At 45.1% G+C, this 18,418-nt stretch overlaps 1 long non-coding RNA gene across 4 annotated transcripts; it reads right to left on the bottom strand.

Moving 5' to 3' along the window:
• Positions 1 to 486: 486 nt before the first annotated feature.
• LOC140721242 (uncharacterized) lies at positions 487 to 18,354 on the bottom strand. Of its 4 annotated transcripts, none has more exons than XR_012097351.1 (3): positions 18,147 to 18,354; positions 13,412 to 13,588; positions 487 to 2,579 (listed from the first exon to the last, which is right to left on the bottom strand). It is a non-coding gene; the product is annotated as an uncharacterized lncRNA (long non-coding RNA). The 4 variants fall into 4 exon arrangements; XR_012097349.1 differs by having other exon boundaries at positions 13,416 to 13,588; XR_012097350.1 differs by lacking the exon at positions 487 to 2,579 and adding an exon at positions 5,116 to 5,303.
• Positions 18,355 to 18,418: the final 64 nt, after the last annotated feature.

The raw sequence follows: 18,418 nt of genomic DNA, 5'->3' as shown, positions 1-18,418 counted from the left end.
GCAGGAAATCTGTTTTGCTTTATCCCCCTCTATAGAAGCTACCTGACTTCCTGACTTCCTCCAACATTCTGTGTATGTTACTCTCCATCTCCAACATCTGTGGAATCTCAGCGGGACAGAGAGCAGAATGCAGAGACTACATCGGGTCTCAGTAATGTCGAGGAGGCCACACCTGGAAAACTGGAAACGATGGATGACCCCAACAGTCACGATGCTGAAAAGTTGCCTCATATGGAAGGACTGTTTGGGACTCTGACTAGTGGTGAGGAGAGTGGTTAGGGGCAGGTCTGGAACTTCATCGACTTGCAGCCCCTGCACTCCTTCTAACCGTTGCAAACCTTTCCTTTCTGTGGACAACACTGCCACTTGGTGGTGATTTACCACAATAACAGGACCTCCTGATTTGTGGACTCCATTGTCACCAGGTGGCGCTCTGCCGCATTAACGCTGAGAGACAGAAATGTGACGCTACAGCCTGCTGAAATATTAATTCAAGATTCAGGGTTGTTTAATTCCATTTCCAGCAGACACATGTAAATGATGTCGAAATAATTATTACTCCGGCTCCAATACAGCACAAAAACACAATAGTAACAACATATATCCACAGTTTATATACTGTGCACGGACTGATTGTATTTTCATAAAGTGACACTCGGCATAGGATGCCTGCATATAAGATGACATACAGGAAATGATAAAGTAGAGGTGTTTGGTGGTGTGGAAGGGTGGGTTAGAGGGTAGAGATATTTATCAGCTTTACTGCTTGGGAAAAGTAGCTGTCTCAGAGGCTGGTAGTCCTGGTGAGGATCCTGCGCATCTACCCACCAATGAGAGTGAGATGAATAGTCCATGAGTGGGATGGGTGGAGGTAGATTGTGAAAATTAGATTGGTGCTTGATCTCAAGAGAGGGCATTTGGAAACTACTAATGAGATGCTTTTAGAATACCTTGTAATTGTGCCCTCTTGAGAAATGTTGATTCTGGATTGGGTGTTGTCCAAAGAACCAAATTTGATTAGGGAACTTACGGTAAAGGAACCATGTTGACGCTGTAATCATAACATGTTACAATTCACCCTGCACTTTGAGAGGGGAAAGGTACAACAAGATGCATCTTTATTAGTGGAGTGAGGGGAACTACGGAGGCACTGGAGAGGAGATTACTAAAGTTGATTGGAAGGGGACACTAGCAGGGATGATGGCAGAATAGCAATGGCTGGAGTTGCTCCACTTGACAGCCTCAAAGTTGAAGAGAAACACATATTATTCCAACTGCATAGCTCCAACCTGAAGGCATGAATATCGATTTCTCCTTCCAGTAAAAAAAAATCACAGCTCATCACCTTTCCTTCTACTTTCCCCCGAGTAACGTAACTTTACACATTCTGACCACTGACATTTGGGACTTCGATACTCCTGCCAGCATCTTGCAAAGAGTACGATACTGATTCAGTACATCAGCCATCACCTTGCATCCCCACCCCATTACTACCTCTCCAGCATCATTCTCCAGTGGTTTGATATCTATTTCTGCCTCTCTTTTACACTGTATGTACCTGAAGAAAAAATGATATTCTCTTGAATATTAGTGGCTAGTTCAGCTAAGTATTCCATCTTTTCCTTTTTAATGATTTTAGTTGTATTCTGTTCATTTTTAAAAGCTTCCCAATCCTCTAACTTCCCAGTATTTTTTGTTCTGTGCACTCTCTTTGTTTTAAATGTTGTCTTTGGTTTCTCTTATCAGCCATGGTTTTGTCACCTTACCTTTAGCATACCACTTCCTCTCTGTGACTTCCGAATTGCTTCCAGAAATTCCAGCCATTGTTGCTCTGTTTTAATCCCTGCCCGTGTTCTTTTCAAATCAATTTTGACAATGTTTTCTCTCATGCCTCTCTAATTCTCTTTATTCCACATCTGTCTTTAGTTTCTCTTTCTCTAATGTCGGGGTGAATTTGATCAGATTAAGATCACTTGTCCCGAAGGGTTCCTTGAACTCAAGTGACCTAATTAATTCCGGTTCATTACAACACCCAATCCAGAATAGCTGATCACCAAGTGGACTCAACCACGAGCTGCTCTAAAAAACAAACATCTTGTAGGCATTCTAGGAATTCCTCCTCTTCAGACCAACACCATCCTGATTTTCCTAATCTCCTGCATGACAATCCCCCATGACTACTGTAACATTGCCCTTTTGGCACGCATTTTCTATCTCTCATTGTAATTTGTGGACCACATGCTGTTTTGGGGTCACTATACAATTCCCATCAAGGATTTTTTTTGTACATTTGCTGTTCTTTAATTCTACCCACAGATTCTACACTGCCCAACCCTATGCCACCTCTTATTTAATGATTTTATTTAATATTTTACCAACAGAGCCACACAACCCAATGGCCGGCTTGTTATTTCACTAAACATATAAATATCTGGGAAACAGGAAGACCTGCAGATGCAAGAAATCAAGAGAAATTCACACAAAGTGCTGGAGAAGCTCAGCAGGTCAGGCAGCATCTATGGATGGGAAACAACATTTCCGGCCATGACCCTTCACCGGGACTCGTGATAACCACGTATCTGAAAAATCAACAAGCAAAGACAATAGAAAGTAGTGCAATATTGGGAAAACCTTTGACAAAATTTATTTCAAGGCTTTAAAAAACTGCCGAACAGAGCTCAATAGTTAACAATTACAACAAAGGCAATAAACACTTCCATCAATACCGACAGTGACTTTTTTTAATGAAAATATCTTAGTCCCATTTCAATCAGTAAAATTTACAAAGATAAGTAAGAACTGAAATGATAAGTTTAGAAAAAACTACTTACACTCAAACCCACTGAGATTAACACGACCTTGGACAGAAGGAGGAACAGGAATAACACACATGAGAAAAAAATCACATAAGACCATAACACAAAGGAGCAGATTCGGCCATTCGGCCCATCGAGTCTGCTCCACAATTTCATCATGAGTGGATCCAATCTGCCCTTTAGTCCCATTCCCCCACCTTCTCACCGTAACCTTTGATGCCCTGACTACTCAGATACCTATCAATCTCTGCCTTAAACACACCCAATGACTTGGCCTCCACTGCTGCCCGTGGCAACAAATTCCATAGATTCACCACCCTCTGACAAAAAAAAAATTCTCCGCATATCTGTTCTGAATGGGCGCCCTGCAAACCTTACGTCATGCCCTCTTGTACTAGATTCCCCAGTCACTCTTGAAATTCCATTCAGCAATGGGGATAGAAAAATATCCAGCCTACAGCTTATTGAAACTTACTCCCTAATGTGAACCCGGTCGTGTGTTACAAGGTTAGATTACTGAGTGAATCCCTTCCCATATTCACAGCAGGTGAACGGCCTCTCCCCAGTGGAACACAATGATGCAGCCTTGGTGGAGACGGTTGAGAGGATCTCTTCCCAAAGCCTGAGCAGATGATCTGTGGTGTGAACTCGCTGGTGTTTTAATAGATGAGATGATCGTGTGAATGCCTTCCCACATTCGCAGGTCGACGGCCTCTCCCCAGTGGAACTCACTGGTGTGCCAGCAGATCAGATGACTGAGTGAATCCCTTCTCACAATCTGAGCGGGTGAAATCCCTCTCTGCAGTGTGAACTGACTGGTGAGTCACTAGGTGAGATGATGTGGTGAATACTTTCCCACAGTCTGAGCAGGTGAACGGCCGCTCCCCAGTGTGAACTAACTGGTGTGCTTGTAGGCTACCTAACTGTGTGAATCCCTTTCCACAGTCTGAGCAGGTGAACGGCCTCTCCCCAGTGTGAACTCGCTGGTGAGTCTGTAAGTTGGATGACTGAGTGAATGTCTTTCCACAGACTGAGCAGGTGAATGGCTTCTCCCCAGTGTGAACTGACTGGTGTCTCCATAGGTGAGCTGCCTGAGTGAATCCCTTCCCACAGTCTAAGCAGGTGAACAGCATCTCCCCAGTGTGAACTCGCTGGTGACTCTGTAGGTTGAATAATCGAGTGAATCCTTTCCCACAGTCTGAGCAGGTGAACAGCTTCTCCCCAGTGTGAACTTGCTGGTGTCTCTGTAGGTTAGATGACTGAGTGAATCTCTTCCCACAGACTGAACAGATGAAATCCCTCACTGCAGTGTGAACTGACTGGTGAGTCACTAGGTGAGATGATGTGGTGAATCTCTTCCCACAGTCTGAGCAGGTGAACGGCCGCTCCCCAGTGTGAACTAACTGGTGTGTTTGTAGGCTACCTAACTGTGTGAATCCCTTTCCACAGTCTGAGCAAGTGAACGGCTTCTCCCCAGTGTGAACTCGCTGGTGTGTCTGTAGGTTGGATGACTGAGTGAATGTCTTCCCACAGACTGAGCAGGTGAATGGCTTCTCCCCAGTGTGAACTGACTGGTGTCTCCGTAAGTGAGATGCCTGAGTGAATCCCTTCCCACAGTCTGAGCAAGTGAACAGCCACTCCCCAGTGTGAACTCGCTGGTGACTCTGTAGGTTGAATGATCGAGTGAATCCTTTCCCACAGTCTGAGCAGGTGAACAGCTTCTCCCCAGTGTGAACTTGCTGGTGTCTCTGCAGGTTAGATGACTGAGTGAATGTCTTCCCACAGACTGAGCAGGTGAAATCTCTCACTGCAGTGTGAACTGACAGGTGAATCAGTAGGTGAGATGATGTGGTGAATCCCTTCTCACAGACTGAGCAGGTGAACGGCCTCTCCCCAGTGTGAACTCTCTGATGTACCTTCAGTTCAGATGACTGAGTGAATCCCTTCCCACAGTCTGAGCAGGTAAACAGTTTCTCCCCAGTGTGAATTCTTTGATGGATCTTCAGTTTAGATGAGCAAGTGAATCCCTTCCCACAGTCTGAACAGGTAAACGGCCACTCCCCAGTGAGAACTCGCTGGTGAGCCATTAGGACAGATGACCGAGTGAATCCTTACCCCATAAATTCAGCAGATGACCAGCCTCTGCCCGGTGTGAACTGACTGGTGTGTCCACAGGTGGGAAGACTGACTGAATCCCTTCTCACACACAGCGCAGGTGAATGGCCTTGCCCAATGTAAACTTGCTGATATACATTCAGTTGAAATGACCGACTGAATCCATTCCCACTGTCTAAGCAGATGAATGGTTTCCCCCCTGATTAAAATGATGGACATGCCAGTAAGTCAGATGACCAAGTGAATTCCTCCCCACAGTCTGAGCAGGAAGGATGATCGAGTGAATCCCTTGCTCCATTTCTTAAATATCTGGACAGAGACAGCAAAACTATATTTGAGATTTCCGTAGACAAATTTCTTGTCATTTGTAACCTGTAAAAAGATTTTAAAAATCCATCAATGGGTGCAGGACAACATTTCAGATCACGTGAGTTGTCAAGGTGTGAACTGACATCACACTGTTACAGTGAAGTTCAACACAATTTGGATGGAGAAATCATCTTCTAACTGGGCACAGTTAGATGCTCTGATGCTCTTCCTGTCTCTCTAAGAACGGGGCACTTCTGCCATCTCCAATCTGTGACTTGGCTCAGTTTGACTCTCTCCATTGGTATTATTCCCTGTTCCCACTGAGCTGCATGGGTGCCTGGCCCCACAGTAACTGACTCTCACACAAGTAGCCGGCAGTGTATTCCATGCACCCACCACTCTCTGTGTAAAATACTTACCCCTGACATCCCCTCGGTATCTACTTCCAAGCACCTTAAAACTATGTCCTCTCGTGTTAGCCATTTCAGACCTGGGGGAAAAAAAACTGGCTATCCACACGATCAATGCCCCTCATCATCTTATACACCTAAAAACGGCTCGAAACATAAACAAGGAAATTATACATTGCTTTGAGGATTTCTTAGAAGTATACAACATTATGAGGGTATAGATAGGATAAATGCAAGCAGGATTTTCCACTGAAGTTGTGTGGGATGACAACCAGAGGTCATGGGTAAGTGGGGAAGGTGAAAATGGTGATGGTCCCGGTGCAGGTATTTGCATTAGACAGCTTAAATGTTTTTTGGCATTGACTAGATGGGCCAAATATCCTGTTTCTGGACTGAACTTCTCCATGTTTCTGTGATAAAGAAGCTGGCCAAACTTGTTTGGATGGGAAAAGGTAGGAGTGACAATGGAGCAGCAATGGCTGGAGTTTCTGGGAGCAACTCGGGAGCTGAGTGATCGATACATCCCAAAGAAGTGGAAGCATTGGAAAGGCAGGAGGACATATCCGTGACTGAAATGAGAAGCCAAAGCCAACATAAAAGCCAAAGAGAGGGCAAACAAAAGAGTAAAGACTATTGGGAATCTTTTAGAAACCAACAGCAGACAACTTAAAAAAAAAGCCAGATGAGCTCAGGGCGTGGAATCCTGATATTGTAGTCATTAATGGGTCTTGGTAGCACCCAACAGTCTGAGGCATTTGGAGGAACAAAATATCCGGGGCCTCAATATCTCTTGAAAAGCAAGGTTCCCTGCACCTGTAACTTTTCAACTTTTATTTTGACAGGCACATACAATCTCCACATCCTCAAAATTTCACTTCTGAAGGCCTCCCACTTACAAGAACTCTGTTGCCAGGAATGAGCCTGTTCCAAACCACACTTGTCAGATGTTTCTGATACCATCAAAATTGACCTTTCTCCAATTTAGAATCTCAACCCGTAATCCAGACCTCTCTTTTTCCATCTTTACTTTGAATCTCATGGCAATATGATCACAAATTCTGTCACCAGCCCTGGATCATTTCCTAACAGCTTATTGTTCACTTCTATATCAGAGATTCTACATACTGATTAAGGGCACATTTGACAAACTTTACCCCATCTAGTCCTTTTACAGTATGGGAGTCCCATTCAATATATGGAAAGTTACAATCACTTACTGAATCAACCTTTGTTTATTGGCATGGTCCGCAATCTCTCTACAAAGTTGTTCCTCTAAATCCCTCAGACTGTTGGGTGCAACCAAATTCCAATAATAGCTACAATATCATAATTCCCTGTCCTGAGCTCATCGGGCTTTCCTACGATGCTTCTTGCATTGTGATATACACAGCTCAGCACATTCATCGCACCATGCTCAACCATTTGATTGCTGACTCTATCTGAGGTCTGAACAACATCTGACTGGTGTCAAGAAAACAAACTCTCCCTCATTGTCACAAAAACAAAGCTGATTGTGGATTACAGGAGGAATGGAGACAGGCTAACCCCTGTTGACATCAATGTATCTGGGTTTAAGAAGGTGAACAGCTTTAAATTCCTCAGCATAAATATTACCAAGGATCTCACATTGTGTGTACATACCGGCTGTGTTGTGAAAAGAGCACAGCAGCACCTCTTTCACCTCAGATGGTTGAACAAGTTGGGGACGGGGACCCAAACTCCTGAGGACATTCTACAGGGACACAATTGAGAGCATCCTGACTGGCTGCATCACTGCCTGGTATGGGAACTGTGCTTCCCTTAATCGCAGGAAACGGCAGAGAGTGGTGCAGACAGCCCAGCGCATCTGTAGATGTGAACTTTCCACTATTCAGGACATTTACAGGGACAAGTGTGTCAAAAGGCCCAAAGGATATCAGGGACCAAATTCACCACAACTACAAACTGTTCCTGCTGCTACCATCCAGGAAACGGTACCACAGCAAAAGTACCAACAGGCTCTGGGACATTATCTTCTACCAGGCCATCAAACTGATTAATTCATGCTGATACAATTGCATTTCAATGTTATATTGACTGTCCTATCTACAAACGATCTATTATATATTACTATTAATTACACATTGCATATTTTGGTGAAGATGTAATGTAAAGATTTCTACTCCTCATGTGTAGGAAGGATGTATCGAATAAAGTCAATTCAATTCAATTCAATTCACCCTCTCCACTATCTGTTCTGTCATTCTGGCTCCCATTTCCCCTGCAACTTATTTTAACCACATCACCCTCTCCACCCACACTAGCACTAGCAAGCCTTACCACTAGGATATTAGTCCCCTCCTGTTCTGTTCCCCTAACTAATGAATTCACTATCACCTCTTTGACTTTTCTCTGTCAGGTAATCTACCCTCCCAACCCCTCCCCCCCCCCAACAGTTTCTGAGGTGTTCCACCTATTATTGTGTGGGATAGCAACAAGAGTACTCTGTGATGGCTATTTAACTTCATTCCCCTTCTTGATTCTCGCCCAGTTTCCTGTGTCCTGCACCTTGTGTGCAACTCACCTCTCTTCATGTCATATCTATCTCCCCCTCCAACTCCTGGATGATCCACAATTCATACACTTCCAGTTCCAACTCTTTAAAGTGCTGGGTTACAAGCTGCAGCTGGATGCACATCTTGTTGGTGAGGGCATCATGGACACTGGAGGTCTCCCCACCTTCCCACCAATGTCCCCTCTAATTTGTAATGACCAGTGTGCACATAAATCATGTACTGTGCATTTTTTTTACCCAGTGACATGTGCATAGTGAATTTTATACAGAGAGCTAATTAGTTTCACAGCCAGAAAATCACTGTTGATAAGTACTTTGATCTCCCGAGTTCGATCAAATTCATCTGCACTCTCTCACAACCTATGTAGCAGGCCTGTAACGGGTAATGAAGGATTTTCTCACCAGAGCTTTTGCACATGTCCATATGTGGTTTGCTTGCTAAATTATGCTTTAAAAAGTCAGATTTGCAAATATTACTCCAAGTCTTCCCACTTGCAAATTCTCCAGCACCTCCTGCATTGCCACAATACATACAGGTAACACCAGTTTCTATATTGGACATAAATATTTCCCCTGAACCCTCTTGAGGAATTGAAGATATATAAAAAAATTCATTTTGAACATATGTAACCTCTGGCTAGAAGAATAATTGGGACTGAATAGGAATATTTGAACCGAAGTAAACACTGTCTTCAGTGGTTAGCCAGGACAGGCTCATTACCAGTTCTCTGTGGCTTGCAGAGAGACACATTGAGAGCTGATAACATTGTATACTGTACCGTTGTTAGTTGATACCATTATACATTGTACCCTCATTTGAGTAAAGGGAGGAGGACTCTCTGATAAGGACAGGAATGAACATCTGTTTGTAATTAAGTCAGGGCCTTGCAAAGGGAATGACTGATAAGGACTGGACAGTACATCCATCCATAATTAAAACCTCGATATAGCAAACTCTGTTAAGATTTGCAATTAAGATTTGTAATTAAGATTTGCACCAACACACTTGGTGGGCGTACCAGTTCAAATAACATCTTGCAATAGTAATGCATGGGGTGTACTATGAATAAATATACGGCTGTAACTCAAGTCAGTCAACTTGTCAGATGGTGGCAGTGCTTACATGCCTTCCCTTTGACAACAGGAGCTCAAACTCCTGCAGGAGAATGTGCAATAAACTGTGGTGTCAATAAGAAGCTGTTCTCTCGAGTTTTATTCAGATTCAGCTTTAACATTTGGCATCACGAACAGGATCTCAATATGCAGAGCACAGAGCAGATGGGCTGAGTAAGCATCTGGACCACTCTGGGGACCGTGGAGACTGACCGGGTACCCAATAGGTATTTTACATTTGTCACTCACCGTCAGTTCCTTTGGACGTACGGTGCCTCGCCCAAGGCTGATCACATACCTTAACAGGATCGGGAAAAAAATCTGTCGGGAGACTCGTATAAGGTAGGCAAAATTTTTACTAAGTGGGCAGGAGGCAGTATTGGATAAAATTTATTAAGTGGCCAGGAGGCGGTACTCGGTAAACTTTACTAAGTGGGCAGGAAGCAGACAAGTCAGGTAAATTCATCAATTAAGCAGGAGGTGCCTGCCGGGTAAATTTATCTGATTGTTAATTGAGCAGGAGGCTTTGTGCCCGATAAATTACTTAGAGATAATCGGTTAATTGCAGTCGATTGATACGAGTGTGCCAGGAGCAGCCCTACACAATTTTATGTGAGAGTTTTCCAGACAAGGAAAAAGATTTTCAAATGTTGAGTGCAGCACTCAAAATGTGGCCACGGACGGAGGGGGGTGGGGGAGCCTGCGTTATTACCTCATGAGAACAAGCAGTAAATCTGATATGGAAAAAGAACTGAGGAAAGAAGTGGAAATTGTTGAAAAGGGAATGGAAGGAAAAGGCAGATGTAAAATGGAACTTTGCCAGCTATGCCACTGATGGCCTAGTGGCTTCAGTGTTGGACTTCGAGGCGAGAGGTCCCGAGTTCGAATCCAGCCGACTCCCTTGCACACTTTCATCTGTGCTAGGTTAGAGCTGGTGAACAAAACAACTCACCCAGCAGAAGGCAATGGCAAACTACTGCTGTAACTTGCCTTGTACATGATTTCCCAACACCGCACAGCAGCGTGGAAGGAAATCCTCGGCTAACTGTAAAAAATTCTGAATGTGACATACCTTTAAAGTGGAACAGTATATTATCAGCAAGTTGGAGGAATAATACATGTGAGAAAGGGATAGAGGTATGAACTGCAGAAGGAATGCCAAAGGTTGGGAGACGCTAAAAGCGGAGCGTGAATGGGTGGATGTGCGCCGAAAACGAGAGCAGGAAAAACAACGTAAGCAAACCAAGGCCGGCCCAGATAGGAGGGAAGGGTAGGAACGTCAGTCTAAAGTTTGAACTGATAGGGAAACATGGGATTCCGAACCCATGTCTGGCATATTGACCCTGGATGTGATTTGTGGCCTGCTATGGCACTTTCACAGGAGACCAAGCCTTTAAACTGGGGGGACAAATACCCATTAATAATGATTTACTGCTCCAATGCTTACAAAGTTAGCCAACATTATTAATACAAATAATATGGATTGGCCTGACAATGACCAAAATTGAATGTGACGAGCTTTGACATATTATTAGGACCCGACTTTTAAATCCTGATCAACCCCAGAACTAATATTCTCCTGTTTGATTCTTACTAAGAGAGAGAGGGGGCAGAACTATTTGACTAGGCAGCATGTTTACACTTGCTCGCAGCTTGTGTTTATATAGTGTTATGATACCAGCCCCCTCCTTCCTGAGAATCGCAAGATCGCTATTAATTCAGGTCTTGGACCCAGGAAAAGAGAGAGAGAGACAACGCAACGGATTTGACCATTCTTTCTTGGAGACACCTTTGTGGATTGCGATTCTATGCTACGTGCCAGCTATCATGGCTACATGGACACCCTCAGGCAATGTGGGGTGGGGATTGTATCACCCCACCTTGACTGACATCTACAACTCCGTAAGTCAAGATAAAAAGGGGACTGCAGGAGGCAGTACCGTAGCGATGCACCAGAAGGAGACACCATCGCTCATCGCTCCCGTGATGATGGGAAGCGATTCGGAAGCCACGTGTGGTTCGTTTCCCCTAGCCTGGGGAGCGAGTGGCTGATAACACCGAAAAGGACTTCAAACTGACAATGGGGAACCCACGTTCCCGATTCAACGATTTGAGTCCAAAAGGCTGGCAAGTTTATTTTCTCACCAAAAATTCTCTCTCTCTCCAACACGTGAAATCCAGCGGTCCCCAAAAGGCTAAAAGCCTGCATGAACTCCAGAGACTTTGATATTTCTATCGGACAATATTTTTACCCCTAGACAAACGATAGAGCTACTTCTTATTGTTGATTATTACTATACCCGCGCTTTAGATTGAGTAGTGATGACGTATATTATCTGAATGTTTGTATTAACCTTACTTTTGTGCCCCTTTATAAATAAAAACGTTTACAAATAGTACCATCAGACTTCAGCGGACCTCTCTATCTTTGCTGGTAAGTGACTCAGTTATGGGGTATGTAACAATAAAGACAGTGGTTTTAACATCAAAACCAGAGTCCAGGTGTGGACTATAGCTGCTGGTTCAATTAAACCGTAACAGTGGTGTTTGTATCTATGTCTTTAAGAGGGCTTACCCCAGCACACAGGAGCCCCTATGTTAACACCTTTCTGTCTCTCTGTCACAACTGGGCCAAGCAGGTAGAACCAGGGGCCTGCTGGGTTTGTGCCGAAATTCCTCAGTATGGGAAAAGTATGATTCAAATGTCAGTAATCCCGCTCAACTACAGTGAGGAACTCTCAGCCTGGGCTTTTTCAAATAACACTTGAGGAAGAGAGTGAGGAACTGTGGTCCAGTCTGTGATGACTGTGGCTGTCAATGTTTTGAGGGTTGGTATCTCAGGCCCCCACCAAACGGAACTTCCTACACTGGGAAACATGCATCTTGGCCATACCTGCAGGAGCCCAGCAGCGGAGAGGAGTAACTGAGACTGAGTGATTTTGGCTGATCGCTTTTCTCTCCTATGGAGTAGCCAGGAATTCACAAGAGATAATCAATTTGGATACAGCACTTGAGGAGCTGGCCACAATACTGCAGGGGCCCTGACAGAAACACAGGCCCAAGTAACAGAAATATCCACTGAAATGATTGCAATCCGGCAAACAGTCGTACAGAATCATAAGGCTTTAGATTTTATCCCAGCTGAGAAAGGGGGAACCTGTGCTATTATTGACATAGAATGCTGCGCCTATATCCCTGATGAGTCTACTAACGTTACATCGCTCTCCGAGCACACTGCAAAGGAGACGGACAGCATCAAGAGAATAGGGCAGGATTTACACAGGTTCACTAAAGGGTCGAAATGGTGCTCTTCGAAGGCCTGTTCGGTAATATGTGGGGCATGATATTGCATTATGGCCTAATGGTTGTACCTCTCATTGTTCTAACTACTGATGTTATACCCACTGAGAAGTCAAAGCTCCACTCGGTTGCTTTCTCTGTAAAGGAGGGAATGATAAAGTCTGTAAAAGGGTTAACACTTCGTTAAACAATAGCAGCCTGTTTTTCTGAAAGAAACTCCTGATGATCAACAGATGTACTAAGCCATGCTGAGCCATATTTCTTCTTGAGGGTAGCTAGCTAGGGTTTCAGGATGCTTATCTCCTTGTGCACTCATGTGCAGAGATAGGACAGCTTCAGTCTGTTCTGTGTGTGTAAGCCATTATGACTATTTTGTAACTTGTCTTCAGGGGCTATCATAGTAAATAACTTTGGCTCCAGCCTGTCCTGTGTGGGGAGTATCTGGACAGATATATCTGTGGTGTGAGGGGAATTGGTGGATTGGGTGGGAACAGTCACAGTCTGTTCCTGTCTGAGTGACTAACTGAGTGAGCCCCGGGTGCTTGAAATAAAGAGTTTGTACTATACGGTCTCTGAGTGACTTAATCCGGATTCGACTTCGACAGAATGGGAGTGGTCTTAAAGGGCTGGGCTGCTGGAAGCACATTACCAGACCTGGACTGATTGCAACTGTGTCTGGCAGAAGCATAACTGGTTATTCTGGGCACATTCAGTCCCACTCCAACTAAATCCTACCTTCCCTTGTACAAGTATGTAATGTCTAAAGGACCAGTGTCTGAGTAAATGAGACTCACCAACCTTTCTTCCGACTGAATCAATGAGAACTCCGAGTCAGTTGATTCAGAGTTGTTCTCTCCAGTTGATGCTCTCAGTCCTCGGGCTGGTTCACTTGTTGCTGTTCCCTCGTCTTCAGCTGTGGTTTGCTTCCAGTTGGGGTTTTTCTTCCAATAAACCTCTCACCACAGTTCTCACTTTAACCAGAGAGATAATGAAGCACATTAACACAGTTTGAACACCAAACTCACGGGTCTATTTCTACTGTTGTAAAAATGGAACTGCCCATTTACTCATAACCTGTCCCTGTGAGGATGGAATGGGAACTCATCCTCTCCTCAGACTGGCAGTCATTGCTTCCAAAGGAACTCCAAAACCAAATATCTGATCCCAGACCAGAAATACTTGCTCAACACCTCGTAAGCACAAGCAGCTCGATCCTCGTGTCCATTTTACCTGGATCAAAAACTATGATATCCCAGGACCCAACCTCACAGAATCACACAGCTTAATCTGCCACTCGCCGACCCTGAGAGTCTCGCACATTGTCCTCCCATTTCACACTGGGTAGTGCAATCGGGGATTTCCCCACAACCAATGTCCAGCTGCTCGAAATTTCTGCTTCATTGCAGAAGGACGACCATTCAGCCCCATCTGTAGAAGCAGTAACCAAAGTCAAAGCCAACACAGGACTAGAGTCCAAGCAGCAACTCTCCCAGTACTCTTTGCTGATTGTAATATGATGCAGTGTGTCAGCCAGTCACAGTTCAAAAACTAGCACTCCCACACCAATCCACAACAGAACTGGTACCTGATGACCCTCTAACTTTCCAGCTGACAAAAACTGATTCAGGAAATAACTCAGTGAGGACGAAGGTGTGAAAGAATACTTCACAATGAAGACAAGAAAGATTGCCGATATATATCATTGCAGAGGTATGATACAGGGTGGACCAAGGTTGACCCAGATAGTTGATGCATGTCACTGAAGTTGGTGGGAGAGATACTGGACAGAGGTTGAACAAGATGGGCAGGGAATGAGCAGATGGAACCAGGTGGAGCAGAAAGCAAGGACGATCAATTATGGTTCTCCAGCAATACATAGATACTGAATTAATAGTACACACTACTGCATAAAGGATCTTAAATTGACAAAGTTAGAACAAACAACAAAAACATTGCCATATATACTTTGAACCCTCACCAAATTGTTTATCAACACACCATAGAAAGTTTCCCATTTGGACACTTCATGCTTTGCACAGTAACTGCACTGCTCGTGACTGCAAGGAATGGCAGAGACCTTTGGATCCAGATCAGTAGATCACAGAAACCATTCTCCCCCTAGAGTAGTGAAATCAAAGATCCCCACAACCTGGGTCGTTCTTTCCCATCCACCCCAATCCAGGAGAAGACAACAGCCATAAAGCTCAAGGACAAATGCGAGGAGGCTCAGGAAGTGAGACAATTTGAGGGAAGTTAAAGGGACTCAGTGGCCAACATCAGACTCCCCAACACAACATGGAGGAAGCATCACCTCACATCCGGGGACTCTGACAACACACCACATGATCTTGAGTCACAAACCAGAGGGTGGGGTAGATCTGCGTTAAACAGCCTCACGTGACCTGTTGGTGGGTCTCTAATTTCAACTCTGTGGAAATAAACAGCCTGGGCTCCTGGGTTGGATCGTTCAATGCTGATTAAGTGAAATCCACATTTTATTGAAGAGCCCAGATAATTGGAAAATAAATGAGCAATTGGCCCTCAGTTCGGCACTCACAGCTAACATTGGATCTCCCCACTCGGGATCGGTCTCAATACTCACTGATGGGAAAACGATATCTTTGGCCTACAGACAGTGATCTGACCCCTGGCTTCCTGACCCAGGAGGGGAGGACCCTTTCCCGATCTGACCCCTGGCTTCCTGACCCAGGAGGCGAGGACCCTTTCGCGATCTGACCCCTGGCTTCCTGACCCAGGAGGCGAGGACCCTTTCCCGATCGGACCCCTGGCTTCCTGACCCAGGAGGTGAGGACCCTTTCCCGATCGGACCCCTGGCTTCCTGACCCAGGAGGCGAGGACCCTTTCCCAATCCCGCAGACGTTCCGCTTCAGTAGAAAGGAAACTGAGCAGAAAGGAAAACACCACCCAACCGGAGACAGTGAGCATGAGCGAAGAGATTGTACATCTGTGGATAAATGGGAGGGGCAAACAGGATCACGTGACTGGTGGGGTCTCCCACCCCAGGCAGAGAGTCCAGCTACCAACCACTCTGTGGAAAAAGACAAACTTGCCACTTATATCTCGTCTCACCTTAAATGTATTAGACATTTCAACCCCCAGGAAAAATATATCGTCTGTCCACACAGATTCATAATCAGGTTTATTATCACCGGCATGTGGTGTAAACTTTGTTAACTTTGCAGCAGCATTTCAATGCAATACATAATATAGACGGGAAAAAAAAACACAAAATAAAATAATAAAAATTACAGTATATGTATATCTGGGACCATTGCTCATTGTAATTGTTATAAATGACTTGGATGAGGAAGTGAAAGGATGTGTTAGTAAATTTGCTGATGACACAAAGGTTGGGGGTGTTGTGGATAGCGTGGAGGGATGTCAAAGGTTACAGCGGGACACCGAAAGGATGCAAAACTGGGCTGAGAAGTCGCAAATAGAGTTCAACCTGGATAAGTTTGAAGTTGTTCAATTTATTAGGTCAAACATGATGGCAGAATATAGCATTAATGGTAAGACTCTTCACAGTGTGGAGGATCAGAGGGATCTTGGGGTCTGAGTCCATAGGACATTCAAATCTGCTATGCAGGTTGACTCTGTGGTTAAGAAGACATACGGTGCATTGACGTTTATTAATCGTGGGATTGAGTTTAGGAGCCGAGAGGTTTTGTTGCAGCTATATAGGACCCTGGTCACACTCCGCTATGCTCAATTCTGGTCACCTCACTACAGGAAGAATGTGGAAACCTTAGAACAGGTGCAGAGGCAAGTTACAAGGATGTTGCCTGGATTGGGGAGCATGCCTTATGAGAATAGGTTGAGTGAACTCGGCCTTTTCTCTTGGAGTGATGGAGGATGAGAGGTGACCTGATAGAGGTATATAAGTTTATGAGAGGCATTGATCATGTGGATAGTCAGAGGCTTTTTCGCAGGGCTGAATTGGTTACCACAAGAGGGCACAGGTTTAAGGTGTCGGGGAGTACGTAGAGGGGAGATATCAGGGGTGAGTTTTTTTAGTCAGAGAGTGGTGGAGAGTGGTGTAATGGGCTGCCGGCAATGTTTATGGAGGTGGGCACGATAGGGTCTTTTCAAAGATTTTTGGTTAGGAACCTGGCGGCACTGGAGAAAAATTAACTTAGAAAAATAGAGGGCTATGGGTAACCATAGTAATTTCTAAGGTAGGGACATGTTGGCACGACTTTGTGGGCCGAAGCGCCTGTACTGTGCTGTAGGTTTTCTATTATTCTATGAATAAATTAAAAATCATGCAAAAAGCAGAAATACTATATATTTTAAAAGTGAGGTCATGTTCAAGGGCTCAATGTCCATTTGGCTATCAGGTGGCAGAGGGGAAGAAGCTGTTCCTGTATCACTGAGTGTGTGCCTTCAGGCTTCTTTACCTCGCTATCTGATGGTAACAGTGAGAAAAGGGCATGCCCTGGGTGCTGGAGGACGCTGCCTTTCTGAGACACTGCTTCTAATCCTTTGGTAATCTTATAAACGTCTATTCAGTCTCACCCCAGCCGGCACGGCTCCAGAGAAAACAACATAAGATTGACCAACCTCCCGTTATAGCTCAGGCCCTCTATTCCAAGCAATATCCTGGTAAACCTCTTCTGCGCCCTCTCCAAAGCCCCGATATCCTTCAGAGAATGAGAGCGACCACAACTGTATAAAACACTCCAGATGTGGCCTAATTAATCTTATAAAGCTGCAACATAACTTCCCAACTTTTGAACTCAATGATAAAGACAACCACGCCATTTGCCTTCTTAACCACCCGATCAATCTGTGCGGACTCTTTCAGGGAGCGATGATCTCGGACTCTGATCATCAACACTCTTCAGGGTTTTGCATTTAACAGTGTACTGTCGCATACATTCGACCTACCGAGCTGCCAAGGTGATCATCACTAATCAAATCTCACTGAGATTTCTCAGGTCCTGTTGAATTTATTGCCAAGTGCACAAGTACGGGAAGGTACAGGGACAGAGAAACACTGACTTGTGGCAGCATCACAGGCAAGTACATTCAGATAGCACACGGAACACAAATTATACAATTCTCTGTCAGTAACAATATGGAAACATGTTTTACTTCATCCTGCTAATAGGACCAGAACAACAGGGGCTGAGCGGCGGCTCATCTCAGACGGTTCGGTGTGAATGTCTCACAAACCGGACCGATCCCGGCAGATTCTGTGAAGGAAGCGAGGCGAGGCCGCCAGTTCGGGAAATATCATCCCCTCCCCCTTCAGGTTTCACCGATCACCTTGTGTTTCTCTCTCCCTCCCCACCTTTTATTCTCCAGTCTTGCCGAAGGGTTTCGGCCGGTAATGTCGACTGTATTCTTCCCCTAGATTCTGCCCGGCCTGCTGAGTTCCTCCAGCATTTTGTGCGCGTTGCTCGCATTTCCACCATCTGCAGATTTTCTCTTGTTTGAGTTCGGGAAAGTTAACTCACCACCCAACGTCAGACCTCCCCGCTCGGGACCGGCTTCAATACTCACCGAAGGGAAATTGTTGCTGCTGCCCCGCAGAGAATAATCCGTCTCCGGCTCCCCATCCAAGGGGGCGAGAACCCCCTCCCGATCCCGATCTCACCGCCGACCCGCTTTCACAAAGAACGAAAAAACAACACTGCCGTTCCCGGGAATGTGAGCATGCGCAATCTGCTTATTGCGTCACGGGCGTTGGGCGGAGCCTCGGAAAATGCTGACGATCCGCTGTAACACAGGATCACGTGACTCGGTGACTGTTCCTCCCCCTTCACATATTGCCC

Source organism: Hemitrygon akajei, unplaced genomic scaffold (genome assembly GCF_048418815.1).
Source record: "Hemitrygon akajei unplaced genomic scaffold, sHemAka1.3 Scf000053, whole genome shotgun sequence".
NCBI lineage: Eukaryota > Metazoa > Chordata > Chondrichthyes > Myliobatiformes > Dasyatidae > Hemitrygon > Hemitrygon akajei.
This window is presented reverse-complemented; position numbering and strand designations above follow the sequence as displayed.